The sequence below is a fragment of the Chiloscyllium punctatum genome, chromosome 21, assembly GCF_047496795.1.
Source record: "Chiloscyllium punctatum isolate Juve2018m chromosome 21, sChiPun1.3, whole genome shotgun sequence".
NCBI classification, from domain to species: Eukaryota; Metazoa; Chordata; class Chondrichthyes; order Orectolobiformes; family Hemiscylliidae; genus Chiloscyllium; species Chiloscyllium punctatum.
In genome coordinates this window covers 15,263,909-15,284,441 of record NC_092759.1, presented here as the reverse complement: position 1 = coordinate 15,284,441, position 20,533 = coordinate 15,263,909, and the positions used below count along the sequence as shown (strand labels likewise).

The window sequence follows — 20,533 nt, the reverse complement described above, 5'->3', positions numbered from 1 at the left end:
GGAAAACCAGCCCACTTCCATCATGGGTGTGGAATTTGTGAAGTCAACAGTTCTGTCGAAGACAATCGCTCACGCAGCCAGAAAGAAGGCTCCACCGAGATGTGAACTCGGATTGCTGGATTCAGAGTCCAGAGTGCTCACCAGTACACCATGGAAGCCTGAGACAGCAGGGGCTGCCGAACCACTGCTCAAGGATGTTTGCCTCCTTCGTCAAGCGTGGAAACAGCAACGACAAGGATCACAATGGCGACTGTGGATCTGCTGATCCAGCAGCTCGTGCACTCGGTCTTTCGCAAGTGCAACCACGCTGTCTCGGCCTGCTGCCCTGTAAGGCCGGTCGCCCTCGCCTCCGAAATCCACTTTGCCGAAGTTTCCGAAAGCAGCTCGGGCCGTGCCAGATATGCCGACCTGTCCGCGAAACCTAGTTTCTCAGCGGGAGCAGGGCTGCTGTCGGCCATGAACAACTCTGAGCCGGGCTACTGCTCGCTAATCTCTCTCACTGGCAAACTTTCAAGCTGCTGGACAATCGCCTCGCCAGCAATTCACTTTGGCTTCAGCTTTCTCACCTCACAGTTAGCCTTCCTTCTGCTAAGTACAGCTGTAGGACAAGTCGCACATCTGCAGTACAGCTGCCTATTCAAACAGCACCGCTGCTGTTTCTCTCCCTTACCGGCGGCCATCGCTGTGTCAGCGCTGCGATGAGCAATGCTTTTAAGCAAAGTGAGATCTCAGACGGACTGTGTTCAAGAGCACGTGTCCCTGGCTTTCCGGGAGTCTGCATTGTATGCACTGTTTTTGATGTCGTTGGACTGCCTTGTACGTACAAATGTCATTGTTACCGTTTTGTAGTGATTGAAACTGGGATTTGAGGTTCCTGGTTTCCCTGAAAACTGGTTGAACGGTAGGGCTCGGGGCCTGGCTTTGCCGCTCCTCTCCCTGGTAAAATTGCGGTTTCTCTGTGTCCAGCTGTTCCTGTGAATTGTTGAATCAAATTAAAGAAAAGAGCACCTGTCCAGCATGCGCCTCATTTCAATTCCTGTCACCTTTTCACCAGCTGTCTGTGGAACACAGAGAGGAGCTCCAAAAACAACACCGCTTGACTGCAGCTTGTCTCTTAATGCTGTGTCCTTCGAAGAAAACACATCCGTGGTTCAGGAGAGAGCAAAAGCAGGCACCGGTGGCGAGCTTAAGACGCCACCTCGGGATTGGCATCATCGCGTTCTGGCAGAAATGCGATGAGATCTGACTCCAAGGTGCTAAAAGGGCTGCTCTTACAATTGGCCCGTAGGCAGATTTCACTCGCGCGTCCCACATTAAACAAGGGCCGGGACGAAGCAAGTCAAGGTTCCGCCGAGATTTGAACTCGGATCGCTGGATTCAAAGTCCAGACTGCTAACCATTACACCACAGAACCAGCAGTGCTGCCGCCTCTGGCAGGCCTGAGCTTTCCTGCATTCACACTTGCAGCAACGCTCTCAGAATCTGGTCTCTCGCTGCTGCGTCCTTGGCAGGGAATACTTGCGTGGTACAGGGCAGAGCAAAAGCAGCGAGCGCGCTCGACGCAGGAGCATCGCAAACACTGTCGCAAGGGGAAAACCAGCCCACTTCCATCATGGGTGTGGAATTTGTGAAGTCAACAGTTCTGTCGAAGACAATCGCTCACGCAGCCAGAAAGAAGGCTCCACCGAGATTTGAACTCGGATCGCAGGATTCAGAGTCCAGAGTGCTCACCATTACACCATGGAACCCTGAGACAGCAGGGGCTGCCGAACCACTGCTCAAGGATGTTTGCCTCCTTCGTCAAGCGTGGAAACAGCAACGACAAGGATCACAATGGCGACTGTGGATCTGCTGATCCAGCAGCTCGTGCACTCGGTCTTTCGCAAGTGCAACCACGCTGTCTCGGCCTGCTGCCCTGTAAGGCCGGTCGCCCTTGCCTCCGAAATCCACTTTGCCGAAGTTTCCGAAAGCAGCTCGGGCCGTGCCAGATATGCCGACCTGTCCGCGAAACCTAGTTTCTCAGCGGGAGCAGGGCTGCTGTCGGCCATGAACAACTCTGAGCCGGGCTACTGCTCGCTAATCTCTCTCACTGGCAAACTTTCAAGCTGCTGGACAATCGCCTCGCCAGCATTTCACTTTGGCTTCAGCTTTCTCACCTCACAGTTAGCCTTCCTTCTGCTAAGTACAGCTGTAGGACAAGTCGCACATCTGCAGTACAGCTGCCTATTCAAACAGCACCGCTGCTGTTTCTCTCCCTTACCGGCGGCCATCGCTGTGTCAGCGCTGCGATGAGCAATGCTTTTAAGCAAAGTGAGATCTCAGACGGACTGTGTTCAAGAGCACGTGTCCCTGGCTTTCCGGGAGTCTGTATTGTATGCACTGTTTTTGATGTCGTTGGACTGCCTTGTACGTACAAATGTCATTGTTACCGTTTTGTAGTGATTGAAACTGGGATTTGAGGTTCCTGGTTTCCCTGAAAACTGGTTGAACGGTAGGGCTCGGGGCCTGGCTTTGCCGCTCCTCTCCCTGGTAAAATTGCGGTTTCTCTGTGTCCAGCTGTTCCTGTGAATTGTTGAATCAAATTAAAGAAAAGAGCACCTGTCCAGCATGCGCCTCATTTCAATTCCTGTCACCTTTTCACCAGCTGTCTGTGGAACACAGAGAGGAGCTCCAAAAACAACACCGCTTGACTGCAGCTTGTCTCTTAATGCTGTGTCCTTCGAAGAAAACACATCCGTGGTTCAGGAGAGAGCAAAAGCAGGCACCGGTGGCGAGCTTAAGACGCCACCTCGGGATTGGCATCATCCCGTTCTGGCAGAAATGCGATGAGATCTGACTCCAAGGTGCTAAAAGGGCTGCTCTTACAATTGGCCCGTAGGCAGATTTCACTCGCGCGTCCCACATTAAACAAGGGCCGGGACGAAGCAAGTCAAGGTTCCGCCGAGATTCGAACTCGGATCGCTGGATTCAAAGTCCAGAGTGCTAGCCATTACACCACGGAACCAGCAGTGCTGCCGCCTCTGGCGGGCCTGAGCTTTCCTGCATTCACACTTGCAGCAACGCTCTCAGAATCTGGTCTCTCGCTGCTGCGTCCTTGGCAGGGAATACTTGCGTGGTACAGGGCAGAGCAAAAGCAGCTCGCGCGCTCGACGCAGGAGCATCGCAAACACTGTCGCAAGGGGAAAACCAGCCCACTTCTATCATGGGTGTGGAATTTGTGAAGTCAACAGTTCTGTCGAAGACAATCGCTCACGCTGCCAGAAAGAAGGCTCCACCGAGATTTGAACTCGGATCGCAGGATTCAGAGTCCAGAGTGCTCACCATTACACCATGGAACCCTGAGACAGCGGGGGCTGCCGAACCACTGCTCAAGGATGTTTGCCTCCTTCGTCAAGCGTGGAAACAGCAACGACAAGGATCACAATGGCGACTGTGGATCTGCTGATCCAGCAGCTCGTGCACTCGGTCTTTCGCAAGTGCAACCACGCTGTCTCGGCCTGCTGCCCTGTAAGGCCGGTCGCCCTCGCCTCCGAAATCCACTTTGCCGAAGTTTCCGAAAGCAGCTCGGGCCGTGCCAGATATGCCGACCTGTCCGCGAAACCTAGTTTCTCAGCGGGAGCAGGGCTGCTGTCGGCCATGAACAACTCTGAGCCGGGCTACTGCTCGCTAATCTCTCTCACTGGCAAACTTTCAAGCTGCTGGACAATCGCCTCGCCAGCATTTCACTTTGGCTTCAGCTTTCTCACCTCACAGTTAGCCTTCCTTCTGCTAAGTACAGCTGTAGGACAAGTCGCACATCTGCAGTACAGCTGCCTATTCAAACAGCACCGCTGCTGTTTCTCTCCCTTACCGGCGGCCATCGCTGTGTCAGCGCTGCGATGAGCAATGCTTTTAAGCAAAGTGAGATCTCAGACGGACTGTGTTCAAGAGCACGTGTCCCTGGCTTTCCGGGAGTCTGTATTGTATGCACTGTTTTTGATGTCGTTGGACTGCCTTGTACGTACAAATGTCATTGTTACCGTTTTGTAGTGATTGAAACTGGGATTTGAGGTTCCTGGTTTCCCTGAAAACTGGTTGAACGGTAGGGCTCGGGGCCTGGCTTTGCCGCTCCTCTCCCTGGTAAAATTGCGGTTTCTCTGTGTCCAGCTGTTCCTGTGAATTGTTGAATCAAATTAAAGAAAAGAGCACCTGTCCAGCATGCGCCTCATTTCAATTCCTGTCACCTTTTCACCAGCTGTCTGTGGAACACAGAGAGGAGCTCCAAAAACAACACCGCTTGACTGCAGCTTGTCTCTTAATGCTGTGTCCTTCGAAGAAAACACATCCGTGGTTCAGGAGAGAGCAAAAGCAGGCACCGGTGGCGAGCTTAAGACGCCACCTCGGGATTGGCATCATCCCGTTCTGGCAGAAATGCGATGAGATCTGACTCCAAGGTGCTAAAAGGGCTGCTCTTACAATTGGCCCGTAGGCAGATTTCACTCGCGCGTCCCACATTAAACAAGGGCCGGGACGAAGCAAGTCAAGGTTCCGCCGAGATTCGAACTCGGATCGCTGGATTCAAAGTCCAGAGTGCTAGCCATTACACCACGGAACCAGCAGTGCTGCCGCCTCAGGCAGGCCTGAGCTTTCCTGCATTCACACTTGCAGCAACGCTCTCAGAATCTGGTCTCTCGCTGCTGCGTCCTTGGCAGGGAATACTTGCGTGGTACAGGGCAGAGCAAAAGCAGCGAGCGCGCTCGACGCAGGAGCATCGCAAACACTGTCGCAAGGGGAAAACCAGCCCACTTCCATCATGGGTGTGGAATTTGTGAAGTCAACAGTTCTGTCGAAGACAATCGCTCACGCAGCCAGAAAGAAGGCTCCACCGAGATTTGAACTCGGATCGCTGGATTCAGAGTCCAGAGTGCTCACCATTACACCATGGAACCCTGAGACAGCAGGGGCTGCCGAACCACTGCTCAAGGATGTTTGCCTCCTTCGTCAAGCGTGGAAACAGCAACGACAAGGATCACAATGGCGACTGTGGATCTGCTGATCCAGCAGCTCGTGCACTCGGTCTTTCGCAAGTGCAACCACGCTGTCTCGGCCTGCTGCCCTGTAAGGCCGGTCGCCCTCGCCTCCGAAATCCACTTTGCCGAAGTTTCCGAAAGCAGCTCGGGCCGTGCCAGATATGCCGACCTGTCCGCGAAACCTAGTTTCTCAGCGGGAGCAGGGCTGCTGTCGGCCATGAACAACTCTGAGCCGGGCTACTGCTCGCTAATCTCTCTCACTGGCAAACTTTCAAGCTGCTGGACAATCGCCTCGCCAGCAATTCACTTTGGCTTCAGCTTTCTCACCTCACAGTTAGCCTTCCTTCTGCTAAGTACAGCTGTAGGACAAGTCGCACATCTGCAGTACAGCTGCCTATTCAAACAGCACCGCTGCTGTTTCTCTCCCTTACCGGCGGCCATCGCTGTGTCAGCGCTGCGATGAGCAATGCTTTTAAGCAAAGTGAGATCTCAGACGGACTGTGTTCAAGAGCACGTGTCCCTGGCTTTCCGGGAGTCTGTATTGTATGCACTGTTTTTGATGTCGTTGGACTGCCTTGTACGTACAAATGTCATTGTTACCGTTTTGTAGTGATTGAAACTGGGATTTGAGGTTCCTGGTTTCCCTGAAAACTGGTTGAATGGTAGGGCTCGGGGCCTGGCTTTGCCGCTCCTCTCCCTGGTAAAATTGCGGTTTCTCTGTGTCCAGCTGTTCCTGTGAATTGTTGAATCAAATTAAAGAAAAGAGCACCTGTCCAGCATGCGCCTCATTTCAATTCCTGTCACCTTTTCACCAGCTGTCTGTGGAACACAGAGAGGAGCTCCAAAAACAACACCGCTTGACTGCAGCTTGTCTCTTAATGCTGTGTCCTTCGAAGAAAACACATCCGTGGTTCAGGAGAGAGCAAAAGCAGGCACCGGTGGCGAGCTTAAGACGCCACCTCGGGATTGGCATCATCCCGTTCTGGCAGAAATGCGATGAGATCTGACTCCAAGGTGCTAAAAGGGCTGCTCTTACAATTGGCCCGTAGGCAGATTTCACTCGCGCATCCCACATTAAACAAGGGCCGGGACGAAGCAAGTCAAGGTTGCGCCGAGATTCGAACTCGGATCGCTGGATTCAAAGTCCAGAGTGCTAGCCATTACACCACGGAACCAGCAGTGCTGCCGCCTCTGGCAGGCCTGAGCTTTCCTGCATTCACACTTGCAGCAACGCTCTCAGAATCTGGTCTCTCGCTGCTGCGTCCTTGGCAGGGAATACTTGCGTGGTACAGGGCAGAGCAAAAGCAGCGAGCGCGCTCGACGCAGGAGCATCGCAAACACTGTCGCAAGGGGAAAACCAGCCCACTTCCATCATGGGTGTGGAATTTGTGAAGTCAACAGTTCTGTCGAAGACAATCGCTCACGCAGCCAGAAAGAAGGCTCCACCGAGATTTGAACTCGGATCGCTGGATTCAGAGTCCAGAGTGCTCACCATTACACCATGGAACCCTGAGACAGCAGGGGCTGCCGAACCACTGCTCAAGGATGTTTGCCTCCTTCGTCAAGCGTGGAAACAGCAACGACAAGGATCACAATGGCGACTGTGGATCTGCTGATCCAGCAGCTCGTGCACTCGGTCTTTCGCAAGTGCAACCACGCTGTCTCGGCCTGCTGCCCTGTAAGGCCGGTCGCCCTCGCCTCCGAAATCCACTTTGCCGAAGTTTCCGAAAGCAGCTCGGGCCGTGCCAGATATGCCGACCTGTCCGCGAAACCTAGTTTCTCAGCGGGAGCAGGGCTGCTGTCGGCCATGAACAACTCTGAGCCGGGCTACTGCTCGCTAATCTCTCTCACTGGCAAACTTTCAAGCTGCTGGACAATCGCCTCGCCAGCAATTCACTTTGGCTTCAGCTTTCTCACCTCACAGTTAGCCTTCCTTCTGCTAAGTACAGCTGTAGGACAAGTCGCACATCTGCAGTACAGCTGCCTATTCAAACAGCACCGCTGCTGTTTCTCTCCCTTACCGGCGGCCATCGCTGTGTCAGCGCTGCGATGAGCAATGCTTTTAAGCAAAGTGAGATCTCAGACGGACTGTGTTCAAGAGCACGTGTCCCTGGCTTTCCGGGAGTCTGTATTGTATGCACTGTTTTTGATGTCGTTGGACTGCCTTGTACGTACAAATGTCATTGTTACCGTTTTGTAGTGATTGAAACTGGGATTTGAGGTTCCTGGTTTCCCTGAAAACTGGTTGAACGGTAGGGCTCGGGGCCTGGCTTTGCCGCTCCTCTCCCTGGTAAAATTGCGGTTTCTCTGTGTCCAGCTGTTCCTGTGAATTGTTGAATCAAATTAAAGAAAAGAGCACCTGTCCAGCATGCGCCTCATTTCAATTCCTGTCACCTTTTCACCAGCTGTCTGTGGAACACAGAGAGGAGCTCCAAAAACAACACCGCTTGACTGCAGCTTGTCTCTTAATGCTGTGTCCTTCGAAGAAAACACATCCGTGGTTCAGGAGAGAGCAAAAGCAGGCACCGGTGGCGAGCTTAAGACGCCACCTCGGGATTGGCATCATCCCGTTCTGGCAGAAATGCGATGAGATCTGACTCCAAGGTGCTAAAAGGGCTGCTCTTACAATTGGCCCGTAGGCAGATTTCACTCGCGCATCCCACATTAAACAAGGGCCGGGACGAAGCAAGTCAAGGTTGCGCCGAGATTCGAACTCGGATCGCTGGATTCAAAGTCCAGAGTGCTAGCCATTACACCACGGAACCAGCAGTGCTGCCGCCTCTGGCAGGCCTGAGCTTTCCTGCATTCACACTTGCAGCAACGCTCTCAGAATCTGGTCTCTCGCTGCTGCGTCCTTGGCAGGGAATACTTGCGTGGTACAGGGCAGAGCAAAAGCAGCGAGCGCGCTCGACGCAGGAGCATCGCAAACACTGTCGCAAGGGGAAAACCAGCCCACTTCCATCATGGGTGTGGAATTTGTGAAGTCAACAGTTCTGTCGAAGACAATCGCTCACGCAGCCAGAAAGAAGGCCCCACCGAGATTTGAACTCGGATCGCTGGATTCAGAGTCCAGAGTGCTCACCATTACACCATGGAACCCTGAGACAGCAGGGGCTGCCGAACCACTGCTCAAGGATGTTTGCCTCCTTCGTCAAGCGTGGAAACAGCAACGACAAGGATCACAATGGCGACTGTGGATCTGCTGATCCAGCAGCTCGTGCACTCGGTCTTTCGCAAGTGCAACCACGCTGTCTCGGCCTGCTGCCCTGTAAGGCCGGTCGCCCTCGCCTCCGAAATCCACTTTGCCGAAGTTTCCGAAAGCAGCTCGGGCCGTGCCAGATATGCCGACCTGTCCGCGAAACCTAGTTTCTCAGCGGGAGCAGGGCTGCTGTCGGCCATGAACAACTCTGAGCCGGGCTACTGCTCGCTAATCTCTCTCACTGGCAAACTTTCAAGCTGCTGGACAATCGCCTCGCCAGCATTTCACTTTGGCTTCAGCTTTCTCACCTCACAGTTAGCCTTCCTTCTGCTAAGTACAGCTGTAGGACAAGTCGCACATCTGCAGTACAGCTGCCTATTCAAACAGCACCGCTGCTGTTTCTCTCCCTTACCGGCGGCCATCGCTGTGTCAGCGCTGCGATGAGCAATGCTTTTAAGCAAAGTGAGATCTCAGACGGACTGTGTTCAAGAGCACGTGTCCCTGGCTTTCCGGGAGTCTGTATTGTATGCACTGTTTTTGATGTCGTTGGACTGCCTTGTACGTACAAATGTCATTGTTACCGTTTTGTAGTGATTGAAACTGGGATTTGAGGTTCCTGGTTTCCCTGAAAACTGGTTGAACGGTAGGGCTCGGGGCCTGGCTTTGCCGCTCCTCTCCCTGGTAAAATTGCGGTTTCTCTGTGTCCAGCTGTTCCTGTGAATTGTTGAATCAAATTAAAGAAAAGAGCACCTGTCCAGCATGCGCCTCATTTCAATTCCTGTCACCTTTTCACCAGCTGTCTGTGGAACACAGAGAGGAGCTCCAAAAACAACACCGCTTGACTGCAGCTTGTCTCTTAATGCTGTGTCCTTCGAAGAAAACACATCCGTGGTTCAGGAGAGAGCAAAAGCAGGCACCGGTGGCGAGCTTAAGACGCCACCTCGGGATTGGCATCATCCCGTTCTGGCAGAAATGCGATGAGATCTGACTCCAAGGTGCTAAAAGGGCTGCTCTTACAATTGGCCCGTAGGCAGATTTCACTCGCGCATCCCACATTAAACAAGGGCCGGGACGAAGCAAGTCAAGGTTGCGCCGAGATTCGAACTCGGATCGCTGGATTCAAAGTCCAGAGTGCTAGCCATTACACCACGGAACCAGCAGTGCTGCCGCCTCTGGCAGGCCTGAGCTTTCCTGCATTCACACTTGCAGCAACGCTCTCAGAATCTGGTCTCTCGCTGCTGCGTCCTTGGCAGGGAATACTTGCGTGGTACAGGGCAGAGCAAAAGCAGCGAGCGCGCTCGACGCAGGAGCATCGCAAACACTGTCGCAAGGGGAAAACCAGCCCACTTCCATCATGGGTGTGGAATTTGTGAAGTCAACAGTTCTGTCGAAGACAATCGCTCACGCAGCCAGAAAGAAGGCTCCACCGAGATTTGAACTCGGATCGCTGGATTCAGAGTCCAGAGTGCTCACCATTACACCATGGAACCCTGAGACAGCAGGGGCTGCCGAACCACTGCTCAAGGATGTTTGCCTCCTTCGTCAAGCGTGGAAACAGCAACGACAAGGATCACAATGGCGACTGTGGATCTGCTGATCCAGCAGCTCGTGCACTCGGTCTTTCGCAAGTGCAACCACGCTGTCTCGGCCTGCTGCCCTGTAAGGCCGGTCGCCCTCGCCTCCGAAATCCACTTTGCCGAAGTTTCCGAAAGCAGCTCGGGCCGTGCCAGATATGCCGACCTGTCCGCGAAACCTAGTTTCTCAGCGGGAGCAGGGCTGCTGTCGGCCATGAACAACTCTGAGCCGGGCTACTGCTCGCTAATCTCTCTCACTGGCAAACTTTCAAGCTGCTGGACAATCGCCTCGCCAGCAATTCACTTTGGCTTCAGCTTTCTCACCTCACAGTTAGCCTTCCTTCTGCTAAGTACAGCTGTAGGACAAGTCGCACATCTGCAGTACAGCTGCCTATTCAAACAGCACCGCTGCTGTTTCTCTCCCTTACCGGCGGCCATCGCTGTGTCAGCGCTGCGATGAGCAATGCTTTTAAGCAAAGTGAGATCTCAGACGGACTGTGTTCAAGAGCACGTGTCCCTGGCTTTCCGGGAGTCTGTATTGTATGCACTGTTTTTGATGTCGTTGGACTGCCTTGTACGTACAAATGTCATTGTTACCGTTTTGTAGTGATTGAAACTGGGATTTGAGGTTCCTGGTTTCCCTGAAAACTGGTTGAACGGTAGGGCTCGGGGCCTGGCTTTGCCGCTCCTCTCCCTGGTAAAATTGCGGTTTCTCTGTGTCCAGCTGTTCCTGTGAATTGTTGAATCAAATTAAAGAAAAGAGCACCTGTCCAGCATGCGCCTCATTTCAATTCCTGTCACCTTTTCACCAGCTGTCTGTGGAACACAGAGAGGAGCTCCAAAAACAACACCGCTTGACTGCAGCTTGTCTCTTAATGCTGTGTCCTTCGAAGAAAACACATCCGTGGTTCAGGAGAGAGCAAAAGCAGGCACCGGTGGCGAGCTTAAGACGCCACCTCGGGATTGGCATCATCCCGTTCTGGCAGAAATGCGATGAGATCTGACTCCAAGGTGCTAAAAGGGCTGCTCTTACAATTGGCCCGTAGGCAGATTTCACTCGCGCATCCCACATTAAACAAGGGCCGGGACGAAGCAAGTCAAGGTTGCGCCGAGATTCGAACTCGGATCGCTGGATTCAAAGTCCAGAGTGCTAGCCATTACACCACGGAACCAGCAGTGCTGCCGCCACTGGCAGGCCTGAGCTTTCCTGCATTCACACTTGCAGCAACGCTCTCAGAATCTGGTCTCTCGCTGCTGCGTCCTTGGCAGGGAATACTTGCGTGGTACAGGGCAGAGCAAAAGCAGCGAGCGCGCTCGACGCAGGAGCATCGCAAACACTGTCGCAAGGGGAAAACCAGCCCACTTCCATCATGGGTGTGGAATTTGTGAAGTCAACAGTTCTGTCGAAGACAATCGCTCACGCAGCCAGAAAGAAGGCCCCACCGAGATTTGAACTCGGATCGCTGGATTCAGAGTCCAGAGTGCTCACCATTACACCATGGAACCCTGAGACAGCAGGGGCTGCCGAACCACTGCTCAAGGATGTTTGCCTCCTTCGTCAAGCGTGGAAACAGCAACGACAAGGATCACAATGGCGACTGTGGATCTGCTGATCCAGCAGCTCGTGCACTCGGTCTTTCGCAAGTGCAACCACGCTGTCTCGGCCTGCTGCCCTGTAAGGCCGGTCGCCCTCGCCTCCGAAATCCACTTTGCCGAAGTTTCCGAAAGCAGCTCGGGCCGTGCCAGATATGCCGACCTGTCCGCGAAACCTAGTTTCTCAGCGGGAGCAGGGCTGCTGTCGGCCATGAACAACTCTGAGCCGGGCTACTGCTCGCTAATCTCTCTCACTGGCAAACTTTCAAGCTGCTGGACAATCGCCTCGCCAGCATTTCACTTTGGCTTCAGCTTTCTCACCTCACAGTTAGCCTTCCTTCTGCTAAGTACAGCTGTAGGACAAGTCGCACATCTGCAGTACAGCTGCCTATTCAAACAGCACCGCTGCTGTTTCTCTCCCTTACCGGCGGCCATCGCTGTGTCAGCGCTGCGATGAGCAATGCTTTTAAGCAAAGTGAGATCTCAGACGGACTGTGTTCAAGAGCACGTGTCCCTGGCTTTCCGGGAGTCTGTATTGTATGCACTGTTTTTGATGTCGTTGGACTGCCTTGTACGTACAAATGTCATTGTTACCGTTTTGTAGTGATTGAAACTGGGATTTGAGGTTCCTGGTTTCCCTGAAAACTGGTTGAACGGTAGGGCTCGGGGCCTGGCTTTGCCGCTCCTCTCCCTGGTAAAATTGCGGTTTCTCTGTGTCCAGCTGTTCCTGTGAATTGTTGAATCAAATTAAAGAAAAGAGCACCTGTCCAGCATGCGCCTCATTTCAATTCCTGTCACCTTTTCACCAGCTGTCTGTGGAACACAGAGAGGAGCTCCAAAAACAACACCGCTTGACTGCAGCTTGTCTCTTAATGCTGTGTCCTTCGAAGAAAACACATCCGTGGTTCAGGAGAGAGCAAAAGCAGGCACCGGTGGCGAGCTTAAGACGCCACCTCGGGATTGGCATCATCCCGTTCTGGCAGAAATGCGATGAGATCTGACTCCAAGGTGCTAAAAGGGCTGCTCTTACAATTGGCCCGTAGGCAGATTTCACTCGCGCATCCCACATTAAACAAGGGCCGGGACGAAGCAAGTCAAGGTTGCGCCGAGATTCGAACTCGGATCGCTGGATTCAAAGTCCAGAGTGCTAGCCATTACACCACGGAACCAGCAGTGCTGCCGCCTCTGGCAGGCCTGAGCTTTCCTGCATTCACACTTGCAGCAACGCTCTCAGAATCTGGTCTCTCGCTGCTGCGTCCTTGGCAGGGAATACTTGCGTGGTACAGGGCAGAGCAAAAGCAGCGAGCGCGCTCGACGCAGGAGCATCGCAAACACTGTCGCAAGGGGAAAACCAGCCCACTTCCATCATGGGTGTGGAATTTGTGAAGTCAACAGTTCTGTCGAAGACAATCGCTCACGCAGCCAGAAAGAAGGCTCCACCGAGATTTGAACTCGGATCGCTGGATTCAGAGTCCAGAGTGCTCACCATTACACCATGGAACCCTGAGACAGCAGGGGCTGCCGAACCACTGCTCAAGGATGTTTGCCTCCTTCGTCAAGCGTGGAAACAGCAACGACAAGGATCACAATGGCGACTGTGGATCTGCTGATCCAGCAGCTCGTGCACTCGGTCTTTCGCAAGTGCAACCACGCTGTCTCGGCCTGCTGCCCTGTAAGGCCGGTCGCCCTCGCCTCCGAAATCCACTTTGCCGAAGTTTCCGAAAGCAGCTCGGGCCGTGCCAGATATGCCGACCTGTCCGCGAAACCTAGTTTCTCAGCGGGAGCAGGGCTGCTGTCGGCCATGAACAACTCTGAGCCGGGCTACTGCTCGCTAATCTCTCTCACTGGCAAACTTTCAAGCTGCTGGACAATCGCCTCGCCAGCAATTCACTTTGGCTTCAGCTTTCTCACCTCACAGTTAGCCTTCCTTCTGCTAAGTACAGCTGTAGGACAAGTCGCACATCTGCAGTACAGCTGCCTATTCAAACAGCACCGCTGCTGTTTCTCTCCCTTACCGGCGGCCATCGCTGTGTCAGCGCTGCGATGAGCAATGCTTTTAAGCAAAGTGAGATCTCAGACGGACTGTGTTCAAGAGCACGTGTCCCTGGCTTTCCGGGAGTCTGTATTGTATGCACTGTTTTTGATGTCGTTGGACTGCCTTGTACGTACAAATGTCATTGTTACCGTTTTGTAGTGATTGAAACTGGGATTTGAGGTTCCTGGTTTCCCTGAAAACTGGTTGAACGGTAGGGCTCGGGGCCTGGCTTTGCCGCTCCTCTCCCTGGTAAAATTGCGGTTTCTCTGTGTCCAGCTGTTCCTGTGAATTGTTGAATCAAATTAAAGAAAAGAGCACCTGTCCAGCATGCGCCTCATTTCAATTCCTGTCACCTTTTCACCAGCTGTCTGTGGAACACAGAGAGGAGCTCCAAAAACAACACCGCTTGACTGCAGCTTGTCTCTTAATGCTGTGTCCTTCGAAGAAAACACATCCGTGGTTCAGGAGAGAGCAAAAGCAGGCACCGGTGGCGAGCTTAAGACGCCACCTCGGGATTGGCATCATCCCGTTCTGGCAGAAATGCGATGAGATCTGACTCCAAGGTGCTAAAAGGGCTGCTCTTACAATTGGCCCGTAGGCAGATTTCACTCGCGCATCCCACATTAAACAAGGGCCGGGACGAAGCAAGTCAAGGTTGCGCCGAGATTCGAACTCGGATCGCTGGATTCAAAGTCCAGAGGGCTAGCCATTACACCACGGAACCAGCAGTGCTGCCGCCTCTGGCAGGCCTGAGCTTTCCTGCATTCACACTTGCAGCAACGCTCTCAGAATCTGGTCTCTCGCTGCTGCGTCCTTGGCAGGGAATACTTGCGTGGTACAGGGCAGAGCAAAAGCAGCGAGCGCGCTCGACGCAGGAGCATCGCAAACACTGTCGCAAGGGGAAAACCAGCCCACTTCCATCATGGGTGTGGAATTTGTGAAGTCAACAGTTCTGTCGAAGACAATCGCTCACGCAGCCAGAAAGAAGGCTCCACCGAGATTTGAACTCGGATCGCTGGATTCAGAGTCCAGAGTGCTCACCATTACACCATGGAACCCTGAGACAGCAGGGGCTGCCGAACCACTGCTCAAGGATGTTTGCCTCCTTCGTCAAGCGTGGAAACAGCAACGACAAGGATCACAATGGCGACTGTGGATCTGCTGATCCAGCAGCTCGTGCACTCGGTCTTTCGCAAGTGCAACCACGCTGTCTCGGCCTGCTGCCCTGTAAGGCCGGTCGCCCTCGCCTCCGAAATCCACTTTGCCGAAGTTTCCGAAAGCAGCTCGGGCCGTGCCAGATATGCCGACCTGTCCGCGAAACCTAGTTTCTCAGCGGGAGCAGGGCTGCTGTCGGCCATGAACAACTCTGAGCCGGGCTACTGCTCGCTAATCTCTCTCACTGGCAAACTTTCAAGCTGCTGGACAATCGCCTCGCCAGCAATTCACTTTGGCTTCAGCTTTCTCACCTCACAGTTAGCCTTCCTTCTGCTAAGTACAGCTGTAGGACAAGTCGCACATCTGCAGTACAGCTGCCTATTCAAACAGCACCGCTGCTGTTTCTCTCCCTTACCGGCGGCCATCGCTGTGTCAGCGCTGCGATGAGCAATGCTTTTAAGCAAAGTGAGATCTCAGACGGACTGTGTTCAAGAGCACGTGTCCCTGGCTTTCCGGGAGTCTGTATTGTATGCACTGTTTTTGATGTCGTTGGACTGCCTTGTACGTACAAATGTCATTGTTACCGTTTTGTAGTGATTGAAACTGGGATTTGAGGTTCCTGGTTTCCCTGAAAACTGGTTGAACGGTAGGGCTCAGGGCCTGGCTTTGCCGCTCCTCTCCCTGGTAAAATTGCGGTTTCTCTGTGTCCAGCTGTTCCTGTGAATTGTTGAATCAAATTAAAGAAAAGAGCACCTGTCCAGCATGCGCCTCATTTCAATTCCTGTCACCTTTTCACCAGCTGTCTGTGGAACACAGAGAGGAGCTCCAAAAACAACACCGCTTGACTGCAGCTTGTCTCTTAATGCTGTGTCCTTCGAAGAAAACACATCCGTGGTTCAGGAGAGAGCAAAAGCAGGCACCGGTGGCGAGCTTAAGACGCCACCTCGGGATTGGCATCATCCCGTTCTGGCAGAAATGCGATGAGATCTGACTCCAAGGTGCTAAAAGGGCTGCTCTTACAATTGGCCCGTAGGCAGATTTCACTCGCGCATCCCACATTAAACAAGGGCCGGGACGAAGCAAGTCAAGGTTCCGCCGAGATTCGAACTCGGATCGCTGGATTCAAAGTCCAGAGTGCTAGCCATTACACCACGGAACCAGCAGCGCTGCCGCCTCTGGCAGGCCTGAGCTTTCCTGCATTCACACTTGCAGCAACGCTCTCAGAATCTGGTCTCTCGCTGCTGCGTCCTTGGCAGGGAATACTTGCGTGGTACAGGGCAGAGCAAAAGCAGCGAGCGCGCTCGACGCAGGAGCATCGCAAACACTGTCGCAAGGGGAAAACCAGCCCACTTCCATCATGGGTGTGGAATTTGTGAAGTCAACAGTTCTGTCGAAGACAATCGCTCACGCAGCCAGAAAGAAGGCTCCACCGAGATTTGAACTCGGATCGCTGGATTCAGAGTCCAGAGTGCTCACCATTACACCATGGAACCCTGAGACAGCAGGGGCTGCCGAACCACTGCTCAAGGATGTTTGCCTCCTTCGTCAAGCGTGGAAACAGCAACGACAAGGATCACAATGGCGACTGTGGATCTGCTGATCCAGCAGCTCGTGCACTCGGTCTTTCGCAAGTGCAACCACGCTGTCTCGGCCTGCTGCCCTGTAAGGCCGGTCGCCCTCGCCTCCGAAATCCACTTTGCCGAAGTTTCCGAAAGCAGCTCGGGCCGTGCCAGATATGCCGACCTGTCCGCGAAACCTAGTTTCTCAGCGGGAGCAGGGCTGCTGTCGGCCATGAACAACTCTGAGCCGGGCTACTGCTCGCTAATCTCTCTCACTGGCAAACTTTCAAGCTGCTGGACAATCGCCTCGCCAGCATTTCACTTTGGCTTCAGCTTTCTCACCTCACAGTTAGCCTTCCTTCTGCTAAGTACAGCTGTAGGACAAGTCGCACATCTGCAGTACAGCTGCCTATTCAAACAGCACCGCTGCTGTTTCTCTCCCTTACCGGCGGCCATCGCTGTGTCAGCGCTGCGATGAGCAATGCTTTTAAGCAAAGTGAGATCTCAGACGGACTGTGTTCAAGAGCACGTGTCCCTGGCTTTCCGGGAGTCTGTATTGTATGCACTGTTTTTGATGTCGTTGGACTGCCTTGTACGTACAAATGTCATTGTTACCGTTTTGTAGTGATTGAAACTGGGATTTGAGGTTCCTGGTTTCCCTGAAAACTGGTTGAACGGTAGGGCTCGGGGCCTGGCTTTGCCGCTCCTCTCCCTGGTAAAATTGCGGTTTCTCTGTGTCCAGCTGTTCCTGTGAATTGTTGAATCAAATTAAAGAAAAGAGCACCTGTCCAGCATGCGCCTCATTTCAATTCCTGTCACCTTTTCACCAGCTGTCTGTGGAACACAGAGAGGAGCTCCAAAAACAACACCGCTTGACTGCAGCTTGTCTCTTAATGCTGTGTCCTTCGAAGAAAACACATCCGTGGTTCAGGAGAGAGCAAAAGCAGGCACCGGTGGCGAGCTTAAGACGCCACCTCGGGATTGGCATCATCCCGTTCTGGCAGAAATGCGATGAGATCTGACTCCAAGGTGCTAAAAGGGCTGCTCTTACAATTGGCCCGTAGGCAGATTTCACTCGCTCGTCCCACATTAAACAAGGGCCGGGACGAAGCAAGTCAAGGTTCCGCCGAGATTCGAACTCGGATCGCTGGATTCAAAGTCCAGAGTGCTAGCCATTACACCACGGAACCAGCAGTGCTGCCGCCTCTGGCGGGCCTGAGCTTTCCTGCATTCACACTTGCAGCAACGCTCTCAGAATCTGGTCTCTCGCTGCTGCGTCCTTGGCAGGGAATACTTGCGTGGTACAGGGCAGAGCAAAAGCAGCTCGCGCGCTCGACGCAGGAGCATCGCAAACACTGTCGCAAGGGGAAAACCAGCCCACTTCCATCATGGGTGTGGAATTTGTGAAGTCAACAGTTCTGTCGAAGACAATCGCTCACGCAGCCAGAAAGAAGGCTCCACCGAGATTGGAACTCGGATCGCTGGATTCAGAGTCCAGAGTGCTCACCATTACACCATGGAACCCTGAGACAGCAGGGGCTGCCGAACCACTGCTCAAGGATGTTTGCCTCCTTCGTCAAGCGTGGAAACAGCAACGACAAGGATCACAATGGCGACTGTGGATCTGCTGATCCAGCAGCTCGTGCACTCGGTCTTTCGCAAGTGCAACCACGCTGTCTCGGCCTGCTGCCCTGTAAGGCCGGTCGCCCTCGCCTCCGAAATCCACTTTGCCGAAGTTTCCGAAAGCAGCTCGGGCCGTGCCAGATATGCCGACCTGTCCGCGAAACCTAGTTTCTCAGCGGGAGCAGGGCTGCTGTCGGCCATGAACAACTCTGAGCCGGGCTACTGCTCGCTAATCTCTCTCACTGGCAAACTTTCAAGCTGCTGGACAATCGCCTCGCCAGCATTTCACTTTGGCTTCAGCTTTCTCACCTCACAGTTAGCCTTCCTTCTGCTAAGTACAGCTGTAGGACAAGTCGCACATCTGCAGTACAGCTGCCTATTCAAACAGCACCGCTGCTGTTTCTCTCCCTTACCGGCGGCCATCGCTGTGTCAGCGCTGCGATGAGCAATGCTTTTAAGCAAAGTGAGATCTCAGACGGACTGTGTTCAAGAGCACGTGTCCCTGGCTTTCCGGGAGTCTGTATTGTATGCACTGTTTTTGATGTCGTTGGACTGCCTTGTACGTACAAATGTCATTGTTACCGTTTTGTAGTGATTGAAACTGGGATTTGAGGTTCCTGGTTTCCCTGAAAACTGGTTGAACGGTAGGGCTCGGGGCCTGGCTTTGCCGCTCCTCTCCCTGGTAAAATTGCGGTTTCTCTGTGTCCAGCTGTTCCTGTGAATTGTTGAATCAAATTAAAGAAAAGAGCACCTGTCCAGCATGCGCCTCATTTCAATTCCTGTCACCTTTTCACCAGCTGTCTGTGGAACACAGAGAGGAGCTCCAAAAACAACACCGCTTGACTGCAGCTTGTCTCTTAATGCTGTGTCCTTCGAAGAAAACACATCCGTGGTTCAGGAGAGAGCAAAAGCAGGCACCGGTGGCGAGCTTAAGACGCCACCTCGGGATTGGCATCATCCCGTTCTGGCAGAAATGCGATGAGATCTGACTCCAAGGTGCTAAAAGGGCTGCTCTTACAATTGGCCCGTAGGCAGATTTCACTCGCGCGTCCCACATTACACAAGGGCCGGGACGAAGCAAGTCAAGGTTCCGCCGAGATTCGAACTCGGATCGCTGGATTCAAAGTCCAGAGTGCTAGCCATTACACCACGGAACCAGCAGTGCTGCCGCCTCTGGCGGGCCTGAGCTTTCCTGCATTCACACTTGCAGCAACGCTCTCAGAATCTGGTCTCTCGCTGCTGCGTCCTTGGCAGGGAATACTTGCGTGGTACAGGGCAGAGCAAAAGCAGCTCGCGCGCTCGACGCAGGAGCATCGCAAACACTGTCGCAAGGGGAAAACCAGCCCACTTCCATCATGGGTGTGGAATTTGTGAAGTCAACAGTTCTGTCGAAGACAATCGCTCACGCAGCCAGAAAGAAGGCTCCACCGAGATTGGAACTCGGATCGCTGGATTCAGAGTCCAGAGTGCTCACCATTACACCATGGAACCCTGAGACAGCAGGGGCGGCCGAACCACTGCTCAAGGATGTTTGCCTCCTTCGTCAAGCGTGGAAACAGCAACGACAAGGATCACAATGGCGACTGTGGATCTGCTGATCCAGCAGCTCGTGCACTCGGTCTTTCGCAAGTGCAACCACGCTGTCTCGGCCTGCTGCCCTGTAAGGCCGGTCGCCCTCGCCTCCGAAATCCACTTTGCCGAAGTTTCCGAAAGCAGCTCGGGCCGTGCCAGATATGCCGACCTGTCCGCGAAACCTAGTTTCTCAGCGGGAGCAGGGCTGCTGTCGGCCATGAACAACTCTGAGCCGGGCTACTGCTCGCTAATCTCTCTCACTGGCAAACTTTCAAGCTGCTGGACAATCGCCTCGCCAGCATTTCACTTTGGCTTCAGCTTTCTCACCTCACTGTTAGCCTTCCTTCTGCTAAGTACAGCTGTAGGACAAGTCGCACATCTGCAGTACAGCTGCCTATTCAAACAGCACCGCTGCTGTTTCTCTCCCTTACCGGCGGCCATCGCTGTGTCAGCGCTGCGATGAGCAATGCTTTTAAGCAAAGTGAGATCTCAGACGGACTGTGTTCAAGAGCACGTGTCCCTGGCTTTCCGGGAGTCTGCATTGTATGCACTGTTTTTGATGTCGTTGGACTGCCTTGTACGTACAAATGTCATTGTTACCGTTTTGTAGTGATTGAAACTGGGATTTGAGGTTCCTGGTTTCCCTGAAAACTGGTTGAACGGTAGGGCTCGGGGCCTGGCTTTGCCGCTCCTCTCCCTGGTAAAATTGCGGTTTCTCTGTGTCCAGCTGTTCCTGTGAATTGTTGAATCAAATTAAAGAAAAGAGCACCTGTCCAGCATGCGCCTCATTTCAATTCCTGTCACCTTTTCACCAGCTGTCTGTGGAACACAGAGAGGAGCTCCAAAAACAACACCGCTTGACTGCAGCTTGTCTCTTAATGCTGTGTCCTTCGAAGAAAACACATCCGTGGTTCAGGAGAGAGCAAAAGCAGGCACCGGTGGCGAGCTTAAGACGCCACCTCGGGATTGGCATCATCCCGTTCTGGCAGAAATGCGATGAGATCTGACTCCAAGGTGCTAAAAGGGCTGCTCTTACAATTGGCCCGTAGGCAGATTTCACTCGCGCGTCCCACATTAAACAAGGGCCGGGACGAAGCAAGTCAAGGTTCCGCCGAGATTCGAACTCGGATCGCTGGATTCAAAGTCCAGAGTGCTAGCCATTACACCACGGAACCAGCAGTGCTGCCGCCTCAGGCAGGCCTGAGCTTTCCTGC

The 20,533-nt window shown here is 53.4% G+C and overlaps 24 non-coding genes across 24 annotated transcripts; all 24 read right to left on the bottom strand.

Annotated features, from left to right (window-relative positions):
* Nucleotides 1-1,342: 1,342 nt before the first annotated feature.
* Nucleotides 1,343-1,414, bottom strand: trnaq-uug (transfer RNA glutamine (anticodon UUG)). The gene has a single exon. It is a non-coding gene; the product is annotated as a tRNA-Gln (tRNA).
* Nucleotides 1,415-1,676: 262 nt separating this feature from the next.
* On the bottom strand, nucleotides 1,677-1,748 carry trnaq-cug (transfer RNA glutamine (anticodon CUG)). Its single transcript has one exon. It is a non-coding gene; the product is annotated as a tRNA-Gln (tRNA).
* Nucleotides 1,749-2,932: 1,184 nt separating this feature from the next.
* On the bottom strand, nucleotides 2,933-3,004 carry trnaq-uug (transfer RNA glutamine (anticodon UUG)). Its single transcript has one exon. It is a non-coding gene; the product is annotated as a tRNA-Gln (tRNA).
* Nucleotides 3,005-3,266: 262 nt separating this feature from the next.
* Nucleotides 3,267-3,338, bottom strand: trnaq-cug (transfer RNA glutamine (anticodon CUG)). Its single transcript has one exon. It is a non-coding gene; the product is annotated as a tRNA-Gln (tRNA).
* Nucleotides 3,339-4,522: 1,184 nt separating this feature from the next.
* Nucleotides 4,523-4,594, bottom strand: trnaq-uug (transfer RNA glutamine (anticodon UUG)). The gene has a single exon. It is a non-coding gene; the product is annotated as a tRNA-Gln (tRNA).
* A 262-nt stretch (nucleotides 4,595-4,856) lies between these two features.
* trnaq-cug (transfer RNA glutamine (anticodon CUG)) lies at nucleotides 4,857-4,928 on the bottom strand. Its single transcript has one exon. It is a non-coding gene; the product is annotated as a tRNA-Gln (tRNA).
* A 1,184-nt stretch (nucleotides 4,929-6,112) lies between these two features.
* Nucleotides 6,113-6,184, bottom strand: trnaq-uug (transfer RNA glutamine (anticodon UUG)). Its single transcript has one exon. It is a non-coding gene; the product is annotated as a tRNA-Gln (tRNA).
* Nucleotides 6,185-6,446: 262 nt separating this feature from the next.
* On the bottom strand, nucleotides 6,447-6,518 carry trnaq-cug (transfer RNA glutamine (anticodon CUG)). The gene has a single exon. It is a non-coding gene; the product is annotated as a tRNA-Gln (tRNA).
* Nucleotides 6,519-7,702: 1,184 nt separating this feature from the next.
* Nucleotides 7,703-7,774, bottom strand: trnaq-uug (transfer RNA glutamine (anticodon UUG)). The gene has a single exon. It is a non-coding gene; the product is annotated as a tRNA-Gln (tRNA).
* A 262-nt stretch (nucleotides 7,775-8,036) lies between these two features.
* Nucleotides 8,037-8,108, bottom strand: trnaq-cug (transfer RNA glutamine (anticodon CUG)). The gene has a single exon. It is a non-coding gene; the product is annotated as a tRNA-Gln (tRNA).
* A 1,184-nt stretch (nucleotides 8,109-9,292) lies between these two features.
* Nucleotides 9,293-9,364, bottom strand: trnaq-uug (transfer RNA glutamine (anticodon UUG)). The gene has a single exon. It is a non-coding gene; the product is annotated as a tRNA-Gln (tRNA).
* A 262-nt stretch (nucleotides 9,365-9,626) lies between these two features.
* Nucleotides 9,627-9,698, bottom strand: trnaq-cug (transfer RNA glutamine (anticodon CUG)). Its single transcript has one exon. It is a non-coding gene; the product is annotated as a tRNA-Gln (tRNA).
* A 1,184-nt stretch (nucleotides 9,699-10,882) lies between these two features.
* On the bottom strand, nucleotides 10,883-10,954 carry trnaq-uug (transfer RNA glutamine (anticodon UUG)). Its single transcript has one exon. It is a non-coding gene; the product is annotated as a tRNA-Gln (tRNA).
* Nucleotides 10,955-11,216: 262 nt separating this feature from the next.
* Nucleotides 11,217-11,288, bottom strand: trnaq-cug (transfer RNA glutamine (anticodon CUG)). The gene has a single exon. It is a non-coding gene; the product is annotated as a tRNA-Gln (tRNA).
* A 1,184-nt stretch (nucleotides 11,289-12,472) lies between these two features.
* On the bottom strand, nucleotides 12,473-12,544 carry trnaq-uug (transfer RNA glutamine (anticodon UUG)). The gene has a single exon. It is a non-coding gene; the product is annotated as a tRNA-Gln (tRNA).
* A 262-nt stretch (nucleotides 12,545-12,806) lies between these two features.
* trnaq-cug (transfer RNA glutamine (anticodon CUG)) lies at nucleotides 12,807-12,878 on the bottom strand. The gene has a single exon. It is a non-coding gene; the product is annotated as a tRNA-Gln (tRNA).
* A 1,518-nt stretch (nucleotides 12,879-14,396) lies between these two features.
* On the bottom strand, nucleotides 14,397-14,468 carry trnaq-cug (transfer RNA glutamine (anticodon CUG)). Its single transcript has one exon. It is a non-coding gene; the product is annotated as a tRNA-Gln (tRNA).
* Nucleotides 14,469-15,652: 1,184 nt separating this feature from the next.
* On the bottom strand, nucleotides 15,653-15,724 carry trnaq-uug (transfer RNA glutamine (anticodon UUG)). The gene has a single exon. It is a non-coding gene; the product is annotated as a tRNA-Gln (tRNA).
* A 262-nt stretch (nucleotides 15,725-15,986) lies between these two features.
* trnaq-cug (transfer RNA glutamine (anticodon CUG)) lies at nucleotides 15,987-16,058 on the bottom strand. The gene has a single exon. It is a non-coding gene; the product is annotated as a tRNA-Gln (tRNA).
* Nucleotides 16,059-17,242: 1,184 nt separating this feature from the next.
* trnaq-uug (transfer RNA glutamine (anticodon UUG)) lies at nucleotides 17,243-17,314 on the bottom strand. Its single transcript has one exon. It is a non-coding gene; the product is annotated as a tRNA-Gln (tRNA).
* Nucleotides 17,315-17,576: 262 nt separating this feature from the next.
* trnaq-cug (transfer RNA glutamine (anticodon CUG)) lies at nucleotides 17,577-17,648 on the bottom strand. Its single transcript has one exon. It is a non-coding gene; the product is annotated as a tRNA-Gln (tRNA).
* Nucleotides 17,649-18,832: 1,184 nt separating this feature from the next.
* trnaq-uug (transfer RNA glutamine (anticodon UUG)) lies at nucleotides 18,833-18,904 on the bottom strand. The gene has a single exon. It is a non-coding gene; the product is annotated as a tRNA-Gln (tRNA).
* A 262-nt stretch (nucleotides 18,905-19,166) lies between these two features.
* trnaq-cug (transfer RNA glutamine (anticodon CUG)) lies at nucleotides 19,167-19,238 on the bottom strand. Its single transcript has one exon. It is a non-coding gene; the product is annotated as a tRNA-Gln (tRNA).
* Nucleotides 19,239-20,422: 1,184 nt separating this feature from the next.
* trnaq-uug (transfer RNA glutamine (anticodon UUG)) lies at nucleotides 20,423-20,494 on the bottom strand. The gene has a single exon. It is a non-coding gene; the product is annotated as a tRNA-Gln (tRNA).
* Between the last annotated feature and the right edge of the window lie 39 nt (nucleotides 20,495-20,533).